We start from the raw sequence: 14182 nt of genomic DNA on the forward strand, positions 1-14182 counted from the left end.
ATCAAGTTCTGGGTATTCATTCAAATTCAGGATATTTCCTTCACCCCAAAAGAAAATATTTTCCTTTTAGCTATCACCTGTCTATCTGTTCCCTCATAACCCTCAGGCCTAAGAAACCAGTAATTTATTTTCTGTCTCTGTGAATTTGACTTTTGTGGAAATTTCGTATGAATAGAATCGCGTAGTATGTGGTCCTTTATGACTAGCTTCTTTCACTCAGCTTAATGTTTTCCAGGTTTACACATGTTGCAGCACATATCAGTACTTAATTTATTTTTATTGCTGAATGATATTCTATTGTATGGATGTTTTGTTTATCTATTCATCAGTCGATGAACGCTTGAGTTATTTCCATTTTAGCTATTGTGAATATTGCTGCTCTAAATGATTGTGACTGTTTGGGGACAGATATATTTATTTCTTATGGGAACATACCTAGGAGTGGAGTTGCAGGGTCATACGGTAACTGTATGTTACCCATTTGAGGAATCTCATTTTCCAAAGCGGTTTCACCTTTTTACAGCCCCACCAGCAATGTATGAGACATTCAATTCTCCGCATTCTACCAACACTTGCTTTTATCTGACTTTTTGATTCTAGCCACCTAACGGGTGTGAAGTGGTATCTCATTGTGGTTTTTATTTGTATTTCCCTGATGGCTAAGGACGGTCTGTATGATTTCATATGTTTTTTGGTCATCTTAATATTCCTTTTGGAGAAATGCCTACTTAGATCCATTGCCACCCCATTTTAAATAGAGTTATTTGTCTTTATGTAATTGAGCTTTATGAGTCACTTGTTTATTCTAGACAGCCAATATGTGATTTTCAATTATTTCTATCACCCTGTAAGTTGTCTTTTTACTTTATTGATATTGTCCATTGGGGGGAAAACATTTAAATTTGATCAAGTCCAATTTATTTTATTTTATTTTTTAACATTTTTTATTGATTTATAATCATTTTACAATGTTGTGTCAATTTCCAGTGTAGAGCACAATTTTTCAATTATACATGAACATATATATATATTCATTGTCACATTCCTTTCTCTGTGAGCTACCATAAGATCTTGTATATATTTCCCTGTGCTATACAGTATAATCTTGTTTTATCTATTCTACAGTTTTGAAATCCCAGTCTATCTCTTCCCACCTCCCACTCCCTTGGCAACCACAAGTCTGTATTCTATGTCTATGAGTCTGTTTCTGTTCAGTATTTATTCTTTTTTTTTTTTTTTTTTTTTTTTTTTTAGAGTCCACATATGAGCGATCTCATATGGTATTTTTCTTTCTCTTTCTGGCTTACCTCACTTAGAATGACATTCTTCAGGAGCATCCGTGTTGCTGCAAATGACATTATGTTGTCGGTTTTTATAGCTGAGTATTATTCCATTGTATAAATATACCACATCTTCTTTATCTAGTCATCTGTTGATAAACATTTAGGCTGTTTCTTGTTGTTTCTGCTTTTGATGACACGTTTAATAAATCAATTACCAAATCTAAGATCATGACTATAATTCTATATTTTTTCCTAGTAATTTTAAAGTTTTCACTCACATTTAGGCTTTTGATCTAATCAGAGATAACTTTGTACATGGTGCTATTAATTATTTTGAATGTCACTATCCAATTGTCCTACCACCTTTGGTTTAAAAAGTATTATTTCCCCATTGAATGCTCTCAGCTCCTTTGTCAAACATCAGTTGTTACGGACACAAAGGTTTATTTCTGAAATATGAATTCTATTCAATTGATCTGCATGTTCACCTTTAACCTGGGACAGCACTATCTTGGTTACTGTTTCTTTGAAGTAAGTTCTGAAATCAAGAAGTGTGGGTACCCCAACATTGTTCCTTATTTTCCAGATTGTTTTGAATATCCTGGGTCCCTTGAAATACAATATAAATTTTAGAATCAAGTAATCAATACCAACAATAAAGTCAGATGGGATGATAATAGTGTAGTGAATCTAAAGATCAATTCAAAATATATTGCCAACTTAAAATATTAATTCTTCCACTTATGGAAATGGGAGGCCTTCTTTTTCATTTAGACCTTCTTTAGGTTCTTTCAACAATATTGTGTAGTTACAATAGTAAGTTTCATACTTCTTTTGGTAAATCTACTCCTAAGTATTTTATTATTTTTGATACTATTGTAAATGGAAAGGTTTTCTCAATCTCCTTGGGATTTTTTTAATTGGAAGTATATACAAACACTGTTGCTTTTTCAGTATCGTTATTGTACCTTACAAGCTTATTTAACTCATTTATTATTTCTAATAGTGTTTAGTTATTCTTTATGATTTTCTACAGTCTAGATCACATATTCTGTGAATAGAGACAGTTTTAATTGCTTCATTTTCAATGAGCGTTGTCTTTTGCTTTTTTTTTTTTTTAATTGCCTAATTGCTCTGGTTATAACCTGCAGGAAAATGTTTAGCAAAACTGATGAGAGCAGACATCCTTGTCCTGTTCTTCATATTTGGGGAAAAGCATTCAGTCTTCAGACTTTAAGTATAATATTAATTGTGGGTGGTGTTTGTTTGTTTGTTTGTTTGTTTTTTGGTGGATTATGAATTGGGGAAGTTTCCTTCTGTGCTAGTTTGCTAGGGCTATTGTAACAAAGTACCACAAACTGAGTGGTTTAAACAACAAAATTTATTTTCTCATTTTTGAAAGCTACACATCTAAAAGTAAAGTGTCAGCCTTCCCTCTGAAAGTTTTAGCAAATTATCCATTCCAGGTCTTTCCTCCTAGATTCTGTAAATTTATTGGCTTTGCCCACATGGATTCAATACTTACACAATGTTCTCCCTGTGTGAGTGTTTGCGTCCACATTTCTTCCTTTCATCAGAGCTCAGATCACATTGTATTAGGCCCTCCCTCCTCCAGTATGAACTCATCTTAACCAATATGTATGTAAAAACTGTATTTCAATATAAGGCCAAGTTTTGAGGTACTGGATGTTATACATCAAACATATGAGTTTGGAGATACTCAATTCAACACATCTATCCTCTGTCTCCCAACAACAGTCAACCTTTTGCCCACCCCAACATGTATGTGTTTTTCCTAAACAAAACATATTTACCCCTTCCTAATACTTCAAAATTCTTAGCCCATTCCTGAATCAATCCTAAGTTGAAGTTTTCTTCTATGTATTATCTAAATGGGTGAGACACAGGATATGATTTATCCTCAGGTAAATCTCTCCATCTATAAACATGTGAAATCAGGCAAGAAGTTATCTTCTCCCAAAATACAATGATGGCTTAGTCACAGGGTAGATGTCCCCATTCAAAAAGGAGAAATAGGAAGAGAAAAAGCAATCATGAATCGATAGCAGGTCCAAAATCCAGCTGGTCAAATTTCATTAGATTGATTGATTGATTGAATGGAAGTACAGTCAGTTTACAATGTTGTGTCAATTTCCATTAGATTTTAAAGCTTGAGAATAATCCTCATTGACTCAATGTTCTGTCCTCTGGGTCCACCAAGGTAGTGGCCTAATATCCTCAGCCTTAAGAGACAGCCCTGCACTCTGGAATCCAGGATGTGTCCCCACCTTCAGGGTCATTCTTACACTTACTTGAAAATTAACACATATTCACAGCTGAATAATTCTATATGTCCATTTCCTGCCAGTAGAATCTGAGAAGTCTAAAAGCCTTCCTTAATTTTGTCCCATCTCTCTCCTCTTCACTACAACTTTACAGTGTTTCTGCTGAATTTGTTGCTTGGACTCATAAGTCCCACACTTAATCTCTTCAGCAAATCCTTGTCTAGCCACTGTCCTGATGTTTTCTCCAAAGCACACTATTTTGTTCTTATGTTTGTTTGTTTGTTTCTTTGGAATATGGTTAAGCTGAGAATTTCCTGAATTTTCATTTCTGATTATTTTCTGTTTTATAATTTTTTTCAAATCATTCATCTAATGTTGTTTTATTATAAGTGCCCAGGAGAAACCAGGCCAAGTTTTCAACACTGCTTAAATGTCTCCTCAGCTAAATATACAAGTTTTTTCTTTTTTCCTTACATGTTCTACTGTTTCTAAACTGAATTTGAGTCCGGTCGACTGCATTCTGTAAAGTCAATCTACTGACACTGGGTTCTGGTGAAAGAAACTGCATAGTCTATTGTAAGACACCATACTAGGAGTCTGGACAGATAATGCTCAAAACACCTGAACTCTCTGATGGGTTTCAGGAAGGCATTGTTAAAGGCCAGATGAGATGGTGGGGGGTAATCACGGTTCTCCGATTTGTTGATGGTGAGGTAATAAGGTGGTATCACAAGGGTTAACATTAACAGTCCTTAGGCTCCAGTAGGCCTGGGAGCTATGTGCCCATGGTCGTCAAATAGTGAACATCTTCCATTTGGTGCTTTGTTTGACATCTTTAAAGCAACTCAAGAAATGGGTATCAGAAACTATTGTCTAGGTACTTCAGAGAGGAGGTAAAACAGAGGATATAAGGGAGAGATCTGTCCTGGGAAGACCCCATAGTGTCCTGCTCAGTTACACTACTTTCTACTCAACCAAACACAATTTACCCAAAATATCTGCTCTGGTTTCCAGTAAGATCTTCCTCATTTCGGTCTCAGACCTCACCAGTAGTATATTTCACATTCATATAGATATCAACATTCTGTTTATGTGGGTGGGTGGGTGTTGTGTGTGCATTTGTATACTTTTTTCTTCTTTCTATGAGGACATAAGTCATATTGTATTATGGCAACAGCAGTATGACCTCATATTAACGTCAATAAATACATCTGCAAAACTGCTGTTTCAAATTAAGGCTACATTCCGATGTATCAGAGGTTTGGAATTAATATATGAAATTCTGGGCTGTACAGTTCATAGCATATCATCTTCAATTCCTAGATTGTTTAGTGCTCATGAAAGGCATTGAAGGGGTCTTGGATTTTGTCAAACACTTTTTCTGGAACTATTGAGATAATCGTGTGTATTTTGTTTCTCTAGTCTCATAATGTGGTATATTACAGAAATTTATTTTAGTACATTTGATTAATCTTGCATGTCTGGGATAAAACCAACATGATTATAAAAAAATAATTCTTTTTTTTACGTGAGTGGATTTTGTTAGTGTTTTTTTGTCCATATTTATGAGATCTATTTGTAGTTTTAATTTTCTTACCATGTTTTAGAAATGTTGGGAACTGTTTCCTCCTCTTTATTTCTTTATTGAAGTATAGTTAGTTTACAATTTTATGTTAATTTCTGGTGTAGAGCATAGTGATGTATATATATATGTGTGTGTGTGTGTGTGTGTGTAACTTTTGTATTATTTTTAACTGTAGACTATTACAAGTTACTGAATACAGTTCTCAGTGCTATACAGTAAGACATTGTTGTTTATCTAATTTCTATAGAGTAGTTAGAATCTGCAAAATCCAACCTCTCAATTTATCCATCCACCCTCTCCTTCCTTCCCTGGTAACCGTAAATATATTTTCTTGTGTCTGTGAGTCCATTTATGTTCATTTGTGTCACTGTTTAAGATTCCACCTCTAAGTGATCTTATATGGTATTTTTCTTTCTTTTTCTGGCTTCTTTCACTTAATATGAAAAAATCCTGGTCCATCCATGTTGCTGCAAAAGGCATTATTTTATTCTTTTGTATAGATGAGTAGTATTCCATTGTGTGTATGTATATGTTTGATTGTATGTATGTGTATTTATATATATGTGTGTGTATATTTATAGATATGCTCTACACCATGCTCTACATATATATAACTTCTATATCCAATCATCTGTCAATGTACACGTAGGTTTTTTCCATGACATAGCTATTTTTTATAATGCTGCTATGAACGTTGGGGCACATGTATTTCCTGAATTAGAGTTTCCTCTGGATGTATGCCCAGGAATGGGATTGCTGAATTATAAGATAAGTCTATTTTTTTTAAGGATTCTCTCTACTGATTTTCATAATGACTGCACCAAACCACATACCCACCAACAGTGTAGGAGGGTTCCCTTTTCTCCACACCCTCTCCAACATTTATTGTTTGTGGATTTTAAAAATGATGTCCATTCTGACCAGTGTGAGGTGATACCTCTTTATAGTTTTGATTTGCATTTCTCAGATAATTAGTTATATTAAGCATGTTTATGTGCTTCCTGGCATGTCTTCATTGGAGAAATGTTTGTTTAGGCCTTCTGCTCAATTTTGAATTGTCTTGCTTCTTTTCGTGTTATTGAGTACTATGAGCTGTTTGTATATATTCTGGGAATTAAGTTCTTGTCAGTCGAATCTTTTCCAAATATTTTCTCCCATTCCATAGGCTGTCTTTTTGTTTTGTTTATAGTTTCCTTTGCTGTGCAAAATTTTATAAGTTTAATTCAGTTACATATGTCTATTTTTGCTTTCATTTCTATTGCCCGGGTAGACTCCCCCAGGAGAACATTGCTGAGATTTATGTCAGAGAATGTTTTGCCTATGATTTCTTCTAGGAGGTTTATAGTGTCTTGCTCTATGTTTAAGTATTTAAGACATTTTGAATTTATTTTTGTGTATGGTGTGAGGCAATGTTCTCATTTTATTGATTTACATGGGCTATCCAACCTTCACAACACAACTCGCTAAAGAGGCTGTCTTTCCTCCATTATATATTCTTGCCTCCTTTTTTGACCATTAGTTGACCATGGCTGTGTGGGTTTATTTCTGGGATCTCTATTCTCACCCATTGATCCATATGTTTGCTTTTCTGCCAATATCATGCTGTTTGGTGTGATAGCTCTGTAGTATTGTCTGAAGTCTGGGAGAGTTATTCCTCCAGCTTTGTTCCTTTCCTTCAGTATTGCTTTGGCAATTCTGGGTCTTTTGTGATTCTATATAAATTTTAGGATCATTTGCCCTACTTCTGTTAAAAAATGTCCTGGGTAATTTGACAGGGATCACATTAAGTCTTCTTAAATTCCAGGAGCATGGAATATATTTTCACTTATTTAAATAGTCTTTAGCTTCTTTAGTCAATGTTTTATAGTTCTCTGCATATAAATCTTTCACTTACTTGGTCAGGTTTATTCCCAAGTATGTTATTTTTCATGTGATTTTAACGGGGATTTTTTTTTTAACTTTCCTTTTCTGAACTTTCATTGTTAATATAAAGATTTTCAACAGGTTCCTGTATGGTTATCTTGTATCCTGCTACCTTGATGAATTTGTTTATAAGCTCTAGTAGTTTATGTGTGGAGTCTTCAGGGTTTTCTACATACAATATCATGTCATCTGCATATAATGACAATTTTACCTCTTCTACTCTAATTGGATCCTTCTTATGTATTTTTCTTTTTTGATTGCTATGGGCAGGACTTCCAAATATATGTTGAGTAAAAGTGATGAGAGTGGGGGCATCCTTGTCTTGTTACAGATTTTAGTGGGAAGGCTTTAAATTTCTTACCATTGAGTATTATGTTGGCTGTGGTTTTGTCATAAATAACTTTTATTATGTTGAGATATATTCCCTATATACCCACTTTGTTAAGAGATTTTATCATGAATGGATGCTAAATTTTATCAACTGCTTTTTTTTCTCCATCTATTGAGATGATCATGTGTGGTCCTTTATTTTGCTGATGTTTTGTATCACATTGATTCATTTGCTATGGTGAATCATCCTTCTGTCCCTGGGATGAATCCAACTTTTTTATAGTGTATAATATTTTTCTATGTTGTTAAATTATGTTTGTTAATATTTTGTAGAGAAGTTTTAAATCTATGTTCATTAAGGTGTTGGCCTGTAATTCTCTTTTTTGGTAGTGTCTTTGTCTGGTTTTGGTATCAGGGTAATGGTGGCTTCATAGAATGAACTTGGGTGTGTTCCCAATTGTGCAAACTTTTGGAAAAGGTTGATAAGAATTGGTATAAGTTATTTTTTGCAAGATTGGTAGAATTTCCCAGTGAAGCCACCCAGATCTCAACTTTTGCTTGCAGGGTTTTTTTTTTTTTTTAATTACAGATTCTATTTCCCTTCTAGTGACTGGTCTGTTCAACTCATCTATTTCTTCTTGATTCAGTTTTGGTGGACTGTTTGTTTCCAGAAAGTTGTCCATTTCTTCTAGGTTGTCCAATTTGTTGCCATATAGTTGCTCATAGTATTTTTTCTTTTTTTGCACTTCTGTGGTATCAGTTGTAATTTCTTCTATTTCATTGTTTTATTTTGTTTATTTGTGTTCTCTATTTTCTGTTTCTTTTTAGTGAGCATGGTGATCATTTTATTTACTCTTTCAAAGAAAACCAGGTCTTGGTTTGATTAAATTTCTCTATTTTTTTAATCTTTACTTTATTTATTTCCTCCATGATCTTTATTATTTCTTTCCTTCTGCTGACTTCAGGTGTTGTTGTTGTTGTTGTTGTTGTTGTTGTTGTTGTTGTTGTTGTTGTTGTTGTTGTTGTTACTGTTGTTGTTGTTCTTTTTCTAATTACTGTAGGTGGTATGTTAAGTGTTTTATTTGAGATTGTTCTTGTTTTCTGAGGTAGACTTGTATCCCCATGAACATTTTTCTTAGGATTGCTTTTGCTGCATTTCCAAGATGTTTTTGTGGTTGTGTTTTTATTGTCATTTGTCTCAAGGTATTTTTAAATTTCCTCTTTGATTTTTTTCATTTACCCATTGATTTTTCAGTAGCATGTATTTTAGTCTCCATTCAGTTGTTATTTTCTCCTTTTTATTTTTCCTGTGGTTGATTTCTGATTTCATGCCATTGTGGTCAGAAATAATGCTTGAAAGAATTTCTATCCTCTTGAATTTGTTGAGGTTGGTTGGTGTCTGCATATGTGGTCTATCCCAAAGAATGTTTTGTGTGCACTTGAGAAGAATGCATAATCTGTTTTTCATGTTTTTTCTGGAAACTATCAATTAAGTATAACTATTATCTTGTGTCATTAATATCTATGCTACCTTTATTGATTTGATGTCTGGAAGAGCTCTCCAGTGGTGATAGTGGTGTGTGAAATCCTTCTACTCTTTTATTCCTGTCAATTTCTCCCTTTATATCTGTTAGTATTTGCTTTATGTACTTAGGTGATCCTACATTGGGTGCATATATGTTAATGAATATAATATCATCTGCTTTTATTGATCCTGTTATCATTATGTAGTGTCCTTATTTATCTTTCTTTGTGGCTTTTGTTTTGAAGTCTATTTGGCTTGCTACCCCCCAAATCTTGTCATTTTCACTTGCATGAAATATACTTTTCCATTTCCTCACTTTCAATCTATGTGTGTCTTTCACCCTAAAGTGGGGCTCTCATAGGCAGCATAGTTGCTGTATGCCCCTGTTTTGTTATCCAATCTACCACTCTATGACTTTTGATTGGAGCACTTATCCAATGACCTTTATGATAATTATTGATAGATGTGTGTTTATTGCCATTTTAAACCTCATTTTGCCATTGATTTTGTATTTCTTCTTTGTTTCTTTCTTTTTCTTTTTGGATTTCCTTTTGTGGTTTAATAATTTTCTTTTTAATAGTTTGATTTTTTTTGGGGGGGGTTTGTCTCTCTTTTTTTTTTTTTTTTTTTTTTTTTTTTGCTTTTTGCTTTTGATTTGTGGTTACCCTGTTTTTCTAGTATGTTAACCCATTACTATGTCTATTTTCTCTAGACTGGTAATCATGTAGACTCAAACACAACCTAAGAAAACAAACAAAAACAAAAGAAAACCAAACAAAACAAACTGAAGAAACAGCAACAACAACAAAGAAAAATAATCTACATTCTTTTCTCCCCACTCCCACTTTTTCATAAATTTGGTGTCCTCTTTTACCTACCTCTTCATGTTTATTCTTTTGTTGTTCATTGTAATTATGGCATTTCCCATCAAGATATTTTCTTCTTTATAGAGGCCTGCTTGTTTTCTATTTAGAGAAGAACTTCCAATATTTCCTTTAGGATAGGTTTAGTATTGCTATATTCTTTTGGTTTTTGCTTGTCTGAGAAATTTTGATCTCTACTTCTATTCTGGTTGATAGTCTTGCTGTGCAGAGTATTTTAGATTGAATGTTTTGCTCTTTCAGGTCTTTCAATATATCTTGCCACACATTTCTGTCCAGAAACATTTCTGTAGAGAAATCAGCTGGTAGTCTTATGGGGCTTCCCTTATAACTTTTTGTTTTTTTCTTACTGCCTTTGGAATCTTTTGTTTACCTTTAATTTTAGCCATCTTAATTATAATATGTCCGGGTGTGGGTCTGTTCGGTTTTATCTTGTTTTGGACCCTCTGTGTTTACTGTACTTGAATGTCTCTTTCTTTCTGTAAGTTTGGGAAGTTTTTCATCATAATTTCTTCAAATATTTTTTGATCCCCTTTTCTTTTCATTCTGCTTCTTGGATCCTTATTTTGCTTAGGTTGGCACACTTTATATTATCCCATATATCACTTATATTGCTTTTATTGTTTTCTATTTTTTTTCTGTCTGCTGTTTTGAATGGGTGATTTACATTAACCTGTCTTCTAAACCACTTATTCTATCTTTTGCATTATTTAGTCTGCCATTGATTGCCTTTAGCTCTGCTTTTATCTCAGCAATTGAGTTTTCTGATTTATTTGCCTCCTTTTGATAGTTTATATTTCCATTTTATACTATTCTGCATTTTTATCAAGAACCTCTCTTATTTCTGTCAGTGATTTTTATTTTCTCTGTTTTGAACTAAGGCTCTGGCGTATAGTAGAGGTTCATTTCATTGTTTGTTCTTTCTGGGGATATATTTTGTTCTTTTAAATGAGAGTGGCTGCTCAGCTTTTTAATTTTACTTATAGTTCTCTGGCTCTATACATTTTGGAGTAATAGTTATCCAGTGTGGTCTCAAAGGGCTGTTTTTAGGAGGGAGCATTTCTGTGTAGACTGTGTGTCTAATATTCTTGTTGCCAAGGCTTTTTTAGAATAGATGAGTGTGATGGTTTTTCACCATGTGTGCTGGTTCTTATCTCCTTGTTTTGGCATGTGGTTGGTATTGTGGTGACCAGAGCCTGCACTGGATGTTGAGTGGGGACTCCTCTTTACTCTGTGGTTTTCACAGCCCTGTCAGGGGCCATGTCTGCTCCCATGCAGTTGGAACAGAGTTGCCTAGGCCCATTTCTGAGCTGTCATGTGTGGTAATTTGGAGTGGAGTGCTTTAGCTGGGAGGAGAGCTGCTGAGTATTTCTTTGTGGGAGTTGTCCACTGGGAAGTTCCCTCTGTGGTGTCACCTGTAACTCTTTGTGTAGGCTTAAAAAGAGCACTTTGTTAATTCTGCCCTTATTTACACCACAGCCCCAGGAATGCCAGCAACCGGCCCTGGTTTCCCACAGGCTCTGCACCCAAAAAGCCACCAGAGCAGATCTGCCAACATTAGGCACCAGGAACCTCCATAGTGCAAATGCAGTCATGCACTTGGATCTAGTGATAGCTAGAGGGTCAACCAATTCCCAGCCCCACCTGAATAGATGCACACCCACCATTAATGTCAGATCCACCCCCACTGCACACCAGTACTCCTCTTGGATGTCCCAGAGGCACTGAGTTCACAATGGCAGCAGTGGAGCAAATATGCCACTCCCTCCTGGGTCTTGGCTTAAATCTCAGTTCCACTTGCAATGTCATGATACTCTTGGGCATGGATTCAGGTTTTAGCCCCACCTCCACCTAGGAGATGGACACCAGTGATTCTGCCCCTCTGAACTGAGCTACGCATTCTGCTATGTCTGTACCTTGTCCTTCCCTCCACAAGAGTGTGTTTATAATGGTGCTGAGCAATGCCCTCTGGGCTACTGGAGAAGGCTGCTATGGCTGACCATGTTCCACTGCTTCTTCTGTGTGCACCAACAGTGGAGATTTCAGTGATAGACCCAGGCCTTTTGCACATGCTCCCAGCCTCAGCCTGACCACACTCCAGCTCCCTGAGGCTGCCTTTACACTGTCAACCCCAGTCTTCTACCAAGGTCCATCCTCTGAAGCCTGAGCTCCAGCACCCACTTTTGGCTTCCACCAGCCAGCTTGCATCTAGGACTAGGGATCACATGGACCACCAGAGCCAAACTCTCTCCATTCTGTCTGCTGCAATGTAGCTTATGTGCTCGCCACCAAATCTCTGAATTTTCCCTTCTGCCCCAGCTATACTCACTTCTGGAGAGGGGGAATCCCAGGGTGTGGGTGCTTTGCCTCTTTTGCCACTCCTACCCCAAGGGAAAGGTCCCATCCTGATTTCTATTTTCTTTTTCCTCCTATTCATTTTCATGATGATTTTCCTTGTAGTTCCACTTGTGTAAGATTTCCTACAAGAGTTTTGTGAGAATTGCTCCACATGTAGAAGTATTTTTGAAGTATTTGTGGGAGCCAGTGAGATCCATGTCCTTCTATCCCAACATCTTGAAACCACTCTCCTCCTTCTCTTTTATGAAAGAATTTGTTTAACATTTTGCATTAATTACTTTTTAAAAGTTTAGTATAATTTCCTAGTGAAGTCATAGTTGGCCTGGGATTTTCCTTGTAGATAAGTGTTTTGAATACTGATTAAATATCTTTCCTGTTACAAGTCTGTTTAAATTGTTTCTTTCCTCCGGTAATTATATCACCTACAGGCTGTCAAGTTTGTTTTCTGTTTATTTGTTTAAAATGTCAAGAATAAGATGAAGATTAATAGACCAAACTGATCTTACAAAATGTGTGTAAAATAGAAAAAGTCACAAGAAGAAATTAAATGATGAAAAAAAACATAGACAAAGGAAGATATATAGTAAAAACAGTGGATCAACTGTTTAAATACTTTAGTACAAAGGTCAAAATAAAAATTGTTAAATAAACTGTAACAGCAATAGAAAGCTAAAGAACATACATGAAGATATAAAATGTGGCATTAGAAATACAAAACAAAAGCGGAGGGACAAAATGTAGATCTGCTAGAGTTTATTTGAACTTAAATGACTACCAGTTTAATGCAAGTAGATATACTTATATGTCAACATATATCAACTTCCTGGTAACCAAAAACAATCCCCTACAATAGATATACAAAAACTAGAAAGAAAGCAACAAAGACATCGCACTAAAATAGTAATCAAAGTTCAAGTGGAGAAACTAAAAGAAGAAGAAAAGAACAAAAACTACATAAACTATCAGAAAACAAGTAATAGAATGGAAATAAGAACGTACTGATGAATAATTACTCTAAATGTCAATGACCTAATGTCTCCAATCAAAAGACATAGGGTGGCTTATTAGATAAGAAAAAGTGACCAAGACCCTTAATTCCGGAATAAATAGGCACACAGACTGAAAGTGAGAGAAAAGAAAAAGATACTTTATGCAAATGTTTATGAAATGAAAGCAGAGGCAACAGTACTCATATAAAACAAAATAGACTTTAAAAGAAAAGCTGTAAAAAGAGAAAGAAACACATTATATAATGAGAAGTATATCAATACAGGAAGATTTAATATTCATAAACATGTATGCACCTATTATATCAACACATAAATATAAAAGCAAATAGGAATAGAGAAAAAGGGAGAAATTGACAATAATAATATAATAGTAGAGGAATTTAACACTCCACATACATTAATGGACTGGATATCCAGAGATAAGATCAGTAATAAAACAGGGGCCTCAAATGTCATATTAGAACAGTTGGGTTTAATTGATATCGATAGGACATTCCACTCAAAAAGAGCAGAATACAAATGCTTTTCAAGTGCACATGCTACATTCTCCAGGATAGATCACATGTTAGACCACAAGACATATCCTCACAAATTTAGGACAATTGAACTCATATCAGGTATTTTTTTTTTTCTTACAACAATGGTATGAAACTAGAAATCAATTACTGAAAGAATGGGAAACATCACAAAGACCTGGAAACTAAAACATATCCTTTTACAAATACCAATGAGTCAGCAAATAAATAAAAGAGGAAATCAGAAAATACTTTAAAATAAATAAACATTAAAATACAATTTTCCAGATACATAGGATGCACCAAAAACAGTTTTCATAGGGAAGTTTATAGTGCTACAAATCTGCCTCATGAAACAAGAATATCTCAGAAAACAATCTAATATTAGCCATAAAGCAAGTATAAAAAAGCAAACAAACCCCAAATTTAACATGAGAAAAGAAATAAAAATCAGAACAGAAATAAATGAAACCGAGACACATGCAAA

This window comes from Camelus bactrianus, chromosome X (genome assembly GCF_048773025.1).
Source record: "Camelus bactrianus isolate YW-2024 breed Bactrian camel chromosome X, ASM4877302v1, whole genome shotgun sequence".
NCBI lineage: Eukaryota > Metazoa > Chordata > Mammalia > Artiodactyla > Camelidae > Camelus > Camelus bactrianus.